The following is a 10,916-nucleotide window of genomic DNA, read 5'->3' on the forward strand; positions in this document are numbered from 1 at the left end:
TGGGTCCCGGGTGGCTCACACCTGTAATCCTAGCAACTCAGGAGACAGAGATCAGGAGGATTGCAGTTAGAAGCCAGCCTGGAGAAATAGTTTGTGAGACCTGATCTCAAAAAAAATCCTATCACAAAAAAATTGGGCTGGTGGAGTAGCTCAAGGTGAAGGCCCTGAGTTCAAGCCCCAGGACCATAAAAAAAACAAAACAAAACAAACAAAACAAAACAACCCTCAGGGAATGTAGGGTGAATTAAAGGAATTTTACATGTGTGAGCACTTGGCACATACCACATGTTCACAAAATGTCAGACATTTATATTAATATCACATTATGGTTTTTTTTTCCCTAGAGATCTTGCCTTCCCCAGTGGAAAAGGGGAAAACCCAAGACAGGCTGAGCATGTTCACAATCAGCACTTAATGACAGTGCTCTTTCTTTAAAAGAGACTGAGCTGGAAAGAAGCAGAATTTAGCTTGAGTTTAGGGTTTCCAGCTGAGAGCTATTTTAAGGTACCAGCAGGTAGTGTCATGAAGACTTGGGAGCAGCTCAGTAACTCCACAGAGATACTCACTGGCAAGCAAATCATTTTTCAGAGCCCAGTGTGTTCCTGGTGTTCCTTGGAGACTCAGGCAGGGGGCCTAAACTCCTCACTTATTTTTGTTTCCATTTCTAAGGAGAAGCTGGAAGGGAGGGGAATTTGGATTCAGAGAGTAAAATGAGGGGATTGGATGAGATGACTTCTAAAAACTGTTCCAGCTTTCTGCAAAGCACTGAGACTGTGAGGATGACAAAAAGAAGGGAGATTAAAAAAATATTCAAGGCAGGAGAATTCAGGCAGCTTCTCAGGAAAATATGTCCTAACCAAATTCCTGCTGAACCTCAGAAAACCCTGGTAAAGAAAATGATGTGAATTTCATATCCGAAGTTATGGAAAATAAGATGAAGCCCATAAGGTTGAAGGGGAAAATCTTACACTGGTGGAGATATAAATTTCTTTATCCAGGCAGTTTCTCCAAGTTATGTTTTGTCAAAGACACTTCGAGAGGATTTGGATGACAAGTTCAACAGTGACTACAAGCAAATTACCCATATTCTCTTTGGAAATCTCCTATTTGAGCAATAGTGACTAAGCCCAGGCTTAAAAGGATGAAATAATTCATGAATTATTTTTAAGTATGACCGAATATTTCATGAATAATGCAACAGCTCCACATGTTTCTAAGAAGCAGTGCAAATAGTTGTCATATGCTGTGGAGTTTGTTTGTTATAAGGTCATGAAATTAGGCTGTAGAACTTTGTTTAATGACATTAAAATGGTATTAAAATGTAGTTCCAAGAGAGGAATTCTTATGCTTCAAAAGATGAGAGGTGAAGGAAGCCTTGGCCAGAGCCAGGGATGAAATGAGCAGCAGCAATATAAATCTCTTTGCTATTACTCTTCCAGAGCATCCCTGAAGATTCCAGTCCAAGATCTCTGGCTCTACACAAACTCCAAGATGTTGGTTTAGCATTCACTGTAGAAACTAAAGTCACACAGTTCTGTCCATCAGCAAAGGCTCAGACTCACCAGGCTCCTCGTCTATTTGCCACTCAGTCTTTAAGATGGCCTTTGTCACCCTGATTATCATCCTTCTTTGGTGGAAAGAGGAAGTGAAGGTAAGAAAAACCTTAGAAGGAATCACCTAAAATCTGAGACACAGTATTCAAGTGTTGCCATCCTCTCACATCAGGTACCATCATCTTAACAGCATAGTTCAGAAGCATTCATGTGGTGGTTCCAGTTTGGGCAATCTTATTTTGAAGCACGGGACACTCCTGATAGCACTGATTCTCATTATGATCACTGGTCAGCCTCTTGAGCAAAGGGATTTCACATGAGAGTGACCTTGGATAACTCTAGGTATATTGGATCCTTCCCACTTTAGAAAAGGTGATTGTATCTACACAGGATAGCACATCAGGTATAGAAAATATACCCTCACCCAAAAAAATTGGCTCCATTTTTTGATCACTTAGTAATTCAGATCTCCTACCTGAAAAATTAGAAAACTAGGCTCTAGCCAGTGTCTCTGTGACTGGCCAAAATGTCTGCATACTTGAAATTATGTGCTTGTTGGGTAGCAAGTGCACTCTTCCAAACGGCTGACTCACATCTTGGCAACTAAGTAATGCCAAATAGCATTTTAGTCAAAGATTTCATGGAATTAAGAAAAGTCAGCAAAAGGAATTTTGGTATAAATAAAATAGATCCAATTGCTTGTTATAATTATTGGAAACCCCAGGGCTGATTAAGTTCTGAATATGCCTAAGTTGTTTCGGTCCCAGGCCACCTGCCTCTCACTCTTTCTCAACCTTCACTTTAATGTACATAGTGAAAAATAATCATTGCTGAGCACAGTGGCTCACATCTATAGTTCTAGCTACTTGGAATGTGGAGGGAGGAGGATCACCCAGGGCTGGTCCTGGAAAAAGCATGAATCTCTATCTGAAGACAAACTAAAGCAAAAAGGGTTGGGGATGTGGTTCAAACGATAGAGTGATTGCTTAGCAGGTATGAGACCCTGCCAAAATATAATAATAATAATAAAAATAATAATAAGCCATTAGCATTAGCACAGTCCTTATTAAAAGGGATCTAGCCAACTAGAAAAGGTATTGGCCATACTGAGCGTCAATTGCATCATCTGAAGATGGGAATGAGAATAATTTACCCTGGGACTTGGTGAGTAGTAAATGTGGTATTATTGTAAGCCCACAGCTCTTGGGGAATGAACAGATTAATGAAGGCAAACACAGTGTAAATTAGCATCATCTATCACAAAGCCACTGTTTAACCCCCGTTCTACTGTGCCAGGATTTCTCAAAGTGTAATCTCTGGCCACCTGCTGCAGAATCACTCAAAGGGCTTAGAAGAGACAGAAACTTCTGGTCCCCACCTCACTTATAGCAAATCAGAATCAATGGGAACCATCACCTCTATCACCTCAGTCTCCAGATGATTCTTGAGTAGCTTAAAATTTGAGAGCCACAGATTTAGAGCGTTATCTAAAATTTAATGCCCTCTTAAGTCACTGATTTGAAAAAAGTAGATGGCTGATGTGTTTCAATGATTTTTAAACACTGTATTTCCTGAGTCGTGAGATCCACAGATCCTCTGAATGATTACATATGAGGGTCAGTTTGAGAAAGTTTAAAAAGCCAGTCATGGTATTTCATAAAGAAGCTGGGCTCTTAACATTTTTGTTTGGTTTCTTAGAGCTTTTTAAATTGCTGTTTGTTTTGCTATTTGCTTGATTTGCTGACCAACTAGCCATTTTGTACTATTATTTAGGCTCACTGTATACTTTTCTTGGGTTATTCAACAGAATTTTACATTATTTACTCATTTAGCATTAATGGAACTCCAATTACCTTAGAAAGTTTCTGGTCTAAAATCCACTCACTCTCCTACTTGATGTTCTGAAAGAAGCCCTTAACCCAGGAGCACTGAAAGTCTTGTGCTTTAGCTGAACAGAGAAAACTTATTCAGCAGGTGTGACACACTGGGATAGCCTGGACACAGGTCAGCACCAAAGCAAGAACTCAGTCCCTGGCCATTTCCCTGGCACTGTCACTCTGGCTTACCCTTTCTGCTGAAAGGGCAAAAATGGGGTTGGCAGAGCTATCAGACTCTCAAGCTGTTCAACTTGCAGTGAAACCAGGAAAGCACCATGAAGCCTATAAAGTAAGTGAGCCAATTTCACTGGCAAAGACCAGGAGCTCCCCTCAGCATTAGCAGAGTCCTTATTAAATAGAACCCACAGCTCAACAGTGATATGGAGAACTTGGAGAGGGGCTATGAAAGGCAATCAAGATCAATCAGGCTGCAGAAGAGTAAATTCCTATAGGGATTGGCCTCCTTCAGACTAGAGTGGAATGGAATTGTGGGCTGGGAGGTTGGGTGCACAGGGGAGATTAGCAGTACATTAAGATGGCTAAGAGATAGGAGTTTAAATATTTCTACCAAGAACATCAAAAGAAAAGGCTCAGGCTGAACTTCAGCAGAAATTGGGCTTGAATTGAAGACCTTGTTGTAAGGGAGGGGGTTATAATCTATTTTAGAGAAACTCTAATGTTGCTTTTACGTTACAGCACCTTCCTCCTTCCTTTTCTCCTCGCTCCCACTCCAATAGTCACCACTTCCTGGTATAGAGTTGACAATATTTCAGATACTGTGCTAACTGCTTTATATTTAATATATTATTTAATTTTCAGGATAATCCAGTAAGGTGGGCAGTGGTATGCTCATTTATAGAAAACAGACTCAGTGTAATTAAGCCACAAAGTCACACAGCCGGAAAATGACAGACCCAATCTGTCTTATTCCCTTGCCTCACCTGTAGGCTAGGAGGCCAGTGTAGCTGGAAGCAAATGAGCAAGTGAGTGCAGGAGACAGTAGCAGAAGAGATCACAGGATAATGGGGTGGGGGCAAGGGAGCCAGCCAATGGTAAGTGTCCTTCAAGGCCATATAGGATACTGTGTGTTTCTTCTGGATACAAAGGGAAGACACTGAGTGGTTTAACTGAAGAAGCTCTAAGATAAGTTTAAAACAGATCTATCTGAATGTATTTTAGGGGAGAAGGAATGGAGAAAGCCCCCCAAAAAGTTGTGTAGCTGTTTTAATTGTCCACGAGAGGTGGTAACTTGTACTAGGTGTTCGTGGTAGTATGTGAGGAAGTGGATAGACTCTAGAGACATTCCAAAGGTAAAGAATCAGCATGTGATAAATTGGTGAATGACCTGACCAAGGTCACATGGGTAGCAAGAGGCAGGATGAATTGGGACAAGGCTCTAACTACCTAAAAATCAGACTCTATGATCATTTACTATCTACAGTGATCTGTAGTCACAACTCACTGGAAAGGGATTTCCAATTTCTTATACTTCAGTCAAAATATAAAAAGTTCCCATTGTATAAAACTTATGACTGAGGAGAGTGTGTGTGTGTGTGTGTGTGTGTGTGTGTGTGTGCGTGTGTGTGTATGTGTGTGTACATATCCTGGATGACCATGGCCTCTTCTTTTCTCCAAAACAAGGAGTTGATTATCTGGAACACAGAAAGCAGTTACTAACCCCCTATCCAAACAGTTCAGTCCTCTCTGAAAACTAATGGAGGTGAGCTGATGGCCCAGAATAGCTACCACAGACATGGTGAAAGGTAAATTTTGTGTTTTAAGCTGTATTCAATAGAAGAAGGGAGGAACCACTCAACAGAAATGAAAATGACTCTGTGGCCACATTTACACAGCAAAAGCCAAGTGGAAGATTGAGCAATTACCCAGTAACTACAGGCTGGGGAGTCAGCCAATTTGGGTAACTCAGATAAAAACATGTGCTTTGGCTGCTTCTCTTGCCTGAATTACTCGATAATGGCCCAACTGTCTGTATTGCTTAGTTGAAGAGAACAAGAAACAGGTCTCCACCCCAGGCAAAGACCTTCTATGGGCCACAGTGTAGCTGGGCTGAGGAGCTAGTTGGGGAGCTACCTTCAAGGTGGCATGTAGCAGCCAACCATGGTAAAGACACTGTTCTATCAGAGCCATGTGCTTGGGATGAGCAGTCCACATTCTTACATTTCTGAGTCTAGTCTTGAGACAAACTTGAGAGAGAATTATAATGAAATGTGTGTGCCGAGATGTTCTCTAGGGAAATAATGGGAACACAAAGGTTGCAATTAATCCAAACCAAGGTAGAGAATAATCAGGGAGGGCTTCCTAGAGATGTCTGAGCTGGGTCTAGGACAGTAAGTAGCATTCACTAGAAAAAGTGTAATGGGGAAAAGAGACGGAAGACTAGGGAAGGCTTGTGCTGTTTTTCTAGTGATGAGTTAGTTTACCAAAGAATAACATTTGGGCTTATTATGCACCAGACACCTTTCAAAGCATTTTCACTATTACAATGCATCAATCAGTACAGTAACCATTGGGAAGGCTGTTATAATTCTTCCATTTTATGTATGAAGAAAAATTAGGCAGGGTTGGGGATGTGGCTCAAGTGGTATTGTGGTTGCCTAATTGCACATGACCCTGGGTTCCATCCCCAGCACTGCAGAGAGAGAGAGAGAGAAAGAATACAAGAGGGAATGGGGAGAGGGGAGAGCAAGGGAGAGGAGAGGGAGCAGAGGAAAATGAGGTACAGAACAGCTTAATAACTTCCCTATAGTCATACTAGTGAGATGTGGCAAAGTCAGGTCTTCACACTGTCAGGAGTCTCTGTGATACTACTCCCTGGTTTTGATTTTGTCTGCAATGGAGCATTAGTCTGGGTGCCACCATGCAGTTTCTGCAGAAATCCACAAAACACAGAAAACAAAATGAAACAAAACAAAAAATTTGTATCACAAGTCTGCTCTATAGTAGAATCTTAGAAGGCAAGTGACCCACAGAGGCTGCAACTCTGCCCTTGACCTGCCAGCTCAGGTGCCAGTTTGGCACCATCTTGATGCTGCTGTCCTCTTTAGTCCCTGGTATCAGAACCCCTGCTGTATGTAAGCTCAGTGTGCTCTCCAGAGCCATGAATTCCCTGCAGATTCTAGCTGCCTTGACAGTCTTACCATGGTCTCCTTCTATCCTAACAGGTAGAAACCCATCGTAGGATTGCATCCATGTCTTTGTCAGAGTTTTCCTGATCCCTTTCTAACCTTGCTTCCATTACTGACTTTGTTGAGCAGGCTGAAAGCTAGCTTTGCCCATCAAGACTCATGAAGCATGTTTTTAACATTCTCAAAAATGCACTAGGCTGTGTTCTGAAAGATACATGATGAACAAGAAGAATTGCACATGGTCTCGCTTGAAAGAGTTTCAACCAAAGATGAAATTTGTGGTTCAGAACCATGCTGGCAAAGTAGCAGACTCATTCCAGTGCGTCTGAAAGAAATGAGCTAATAGCTAGTAGTGGTTCTCTGGAGACTTCACCCTGGTTCCTGGAAGTAAATATTTTGAAACTGCATTTGTAACAATGGTTTCCATTTTCAAATATGGCATCCTTAAGTCCTTTGGGTTTAAAAAAAACTTTGCAAACATTCAAATCACCTCTGCAAACAAAATTACATAGAGATTTTGTACCCCCAAATCGCAAGAGGTGACAACTCTACTTAACTGAATAACTCTTTTAGATCAACAAGAGAATGTGTAGATACAGTGAATCTATGTTTCACATTTGAACTGAGGCTGGAACAAGAGAACTCCGAGAGCAAAGAACTTGTTACTAGTATAGATGCATCACTTCTGACTTTAATGAAAGAAATGGATAAAGCCCTGTTCTCGGGTTGCCTGGGGTAGGGCAGGGTTTGCCAGACTTTTGGTGCTCCTGTAGCTCAACCTTGGCTTGCTTGATCTTTCTGCATTCCCAAATTAACTGATCACCTTTTTTACCCAGTCTTTTCCATTCGTCATCTCACCTTAGCATCATAAAATCTTCCTTTGCATATTGAAGAAAACAGCATCACAGGAAGTGGAGTCCTTATTGGTTAATTGGAGTCTAAAAATGTACTAAAATCTAGTTGTCTCATATCCCATATGAAACAGTATGAAAAATAATAAACTGCCACATGTATATATTTGCTTAAGAAGTGTGGGCTCTTTTGGAAGGCAGCTATGCTTACCACTATACCACCAACGCAGGCTAGCTCTTTTGGAATTTGAAGTTATTCTAGGATGCTCAAGCATGGAGTACTATTGTGAATGAATGTTTTTCTATTACCCTCATTCAATCAACTGAGTGCTTATCCAGTGCCTGTGCTGTGGTAAGAATTGTGGAATGCAATGAAAAGCAAGAGAGATCTTGTCTATACTCCAGGACTCACTACCACATTCCTTCTTTCTTAACATCCTTCTTTCTTCCTCTTATGCCCCCATCCCTCACCTGCACACATATACAGGACCCACCTCCCAACCCCACTCTTAGTCCCCTGCCAAGTTCAGGTCCTTGGTGACAGACTTTACAGCAGTACTGCTGTTTGAACTCAGGACCTCACACTTGATAGGCAAACCCCCAGCCCCCGGTGACAGAATTTAAACAGGGAGAAGGGGGTTTCCTAAGTGGTTTTCACAACTTCTAAGCCTAAGAAATCTGTCTTCCTTGGAATTTCTTATGAAACTCAAACAGTTAGGAACTTATGAATTCATTCTCCTGATATATATATATCTCCTGATATATTTCTGTTATATATATATATATATATATATATAATTCTGGTGATGTGGAGAACTCCTACATATTAAAACCAAAAGGCTAACAGTTATGTGAATCAAAGTTTCCTAAACTTCCATTCCCTCATCTGTTGAATAGTGACATGATTACCAAAAAGCATTTGAAAAATGTAAAGAGCCAAGTAATAAAGGTACTACTGAGCTACTAGAAAATGATAATATAAAGGGTGCCAGGTACTAAAGTAGAATATTTGATATCAAGTGAACAAGAGTTCAGCTGAACAAGTCCATAAGAATGTCTGCTTTAACTATCTATGCAGAATAACGAAAGGGAAAAAGTAACAAAGTGACTGCTTGTGTATTACTTTACCCCTTTTACAAGAAACTAGTTCTCTCAAGTACAAATTAAAATTTCATATCTAGTAATACAAAGTTTAAAAATTACCTTTTGAATTATAAAATTAGAAGAATAATTCAGATATTAGTTTCACTGGTCAGCAGAATAGAGAAGGGTTCTGAAAAAAGACCTCAAACACAGTGGTGGAGATGTAATTTAGTATAACATCATGGGGACAATTAATGCATTTCAAGAGTCTTAAATCTATGTGTGCATATCCAATCCACTGCTAAGAATTCATGCTAGGGAATACATACTTTCATGAATTCCTTTTATTTATAAAAAGGTAGCTATAAAGAGGTATCTATCACTACTTTAAATATTATTTAAAATAGAGAGTAAATCATAGAGTTGAGAATGAGGTATCTAGAGTCACAAAACTACTGGATTCATATCCTGGCTTTGCTACTTGTCACTGAAGTACTTTTAATTTCTACACTTGTAAAGTGTAGTAAAATATAAGTGGTACCAATGTTAGAGCCTATTTAATGAGGTTGCTATGAATATTTTAACAAAATACATGTGACGCACTCAGGAATACTGAAAGTGCTCACAATGTTAGACAATGTTTATCATAATGAAAAATTAGGAACCACCTGCATATATAACAAATTGTTTCATCCAAATAATGTAATACTATCTGTCTTAGTTCATTCAGGCTGCTATAAAAGGTACTTTAGACTAGGTAATTTATAAAGAACAGAAATTTATTGCTCATAGTTCTAAAGGTTAGGAAGTCCAAGATTAAAACACCAACAGATTCAGCACCTAATCAGGACCCCTTCTTCATTCATGTCAGCTGCTATGTATCCTCACATGGTAGAAATGTAAACAAGCAAACTCCCTCTTTTATAAGGGCACTAACCGCAGTTACAAGGGCTCTGCCCTCAATACACAGTCACTTTACAAAAGTCTCTTAATACCACATTACAGATTGTTTAGTACATGAATTTGGGGGGAGGAAAGTATTCAGGCCATAGCCCTACATATCAATTAAAATACTGTGATGAATATTTGACATGGAAAGACCTTTATTATATTAAAGGGTAAATCAGGCTATACATATTTTCATTTTTGGTGATATTCAGGGCTTTGCACTTGCTAGGCAGATTTTCTACCACATAAAACACACCCTCAGCTCTTTTTGCATTACTTTATTTTTCAAATCGGGTCTCACTTTTGCCTAGGGCTGGCCTTGGACCTCAATCTTTCTACCTATGTCTCCAGTGGAACCGCGATTACAGGCATAAACCGCCATGCCTGTTTGTTGAGAGGGACTCTTGCTAACTTTCTACCCATGGGCTGGCCTGGAACCTTGATCCTCCTACCTACACATCCTGAGTAGCTGGGATTGCAGTGTGAACCACCACACCTGGCCCTTAAAATAGTATTTACTATGTGATTGAATACACATAGATGTTTATTAGATGTTTTCCAGGGTACCTAAACTTGTTTTGGACTCAGATCCATTTTTTTTCCTAAAAATTTAGCTGTATTTCAAAAGAATAAAATCAAATAGTGCTAGTTTCATTTCCTTTACCTCCTGTGGTAGGCACCATTGAAATTTTTCCCGCACTAAGATATCTTTGATTTCAGTATGTTGCAACCTAAATGACCTGTTATAATAAAATAGAAGCATTTCTTTACTAACTGTAAAGTCCTCTATGCTATAACAAACATCCCAAGATCCCATGTAATCTCATAATTCTACTACAGTACATAATGTGCCAAATGTCAGCTTTCAAATGCCTGTAAGTTTTTGAAGTATGAACTATGATTCTAACAATGTTTATTATGGGATAATCAAAACGGATGTGCTTTTAACTTGTAGTAAGTAATCTGGAATTTTACGAATGATATTGGTAAAAATGTAAAAATTCCTGCTGTTAATGCTGTCTTGTCATACTAACAAGAATCGCTAAGGAGTATTTTCAGTTTCTATGTCTGAATAGGATTCTTGGATGCACTGCAAAACCCCAAAACTGTTATCCTACCCTCTGACAACTCCTTGAGTCTCAAAGAGAAAACTGGTTATCGAGGTCTTCTTTTTGGTACTGGAGTTTGAACTCAGGGCTTACACCTTGAGCCACTTCACCAGCCCTTTTTTGTGAAGGGTTTTTTTGAGATAGGGGCTTACAAACTTTTTGCCCAGGGCTGCTTTAAACCATGATCCTCCTGATGATCTCTGCCTCCTGAGTAACTAGGATTACAGGTGTGAGCCACCAATGGTGCCCTACTTTACCCAGGTTTTTCTAGTCCATCAATAAACCATATTCTTCCTCCAATACTCACAAAGCTTTTTGATCATCCCTAATTTCAAGTAAATAGATGCTG

This window comes from Castor canadensis, chromosome 7 (genome assembly GCF_047511655.1).
Source record: "Castor canadensis chromosome 7, mCasCan1.hap1v2, whole genome shotgun sequence".
NCBI lineage: Eukaryota > Metazoa > Chordata > Mammalia > Rodentia > Castoridae > Castor > Castor canadensis.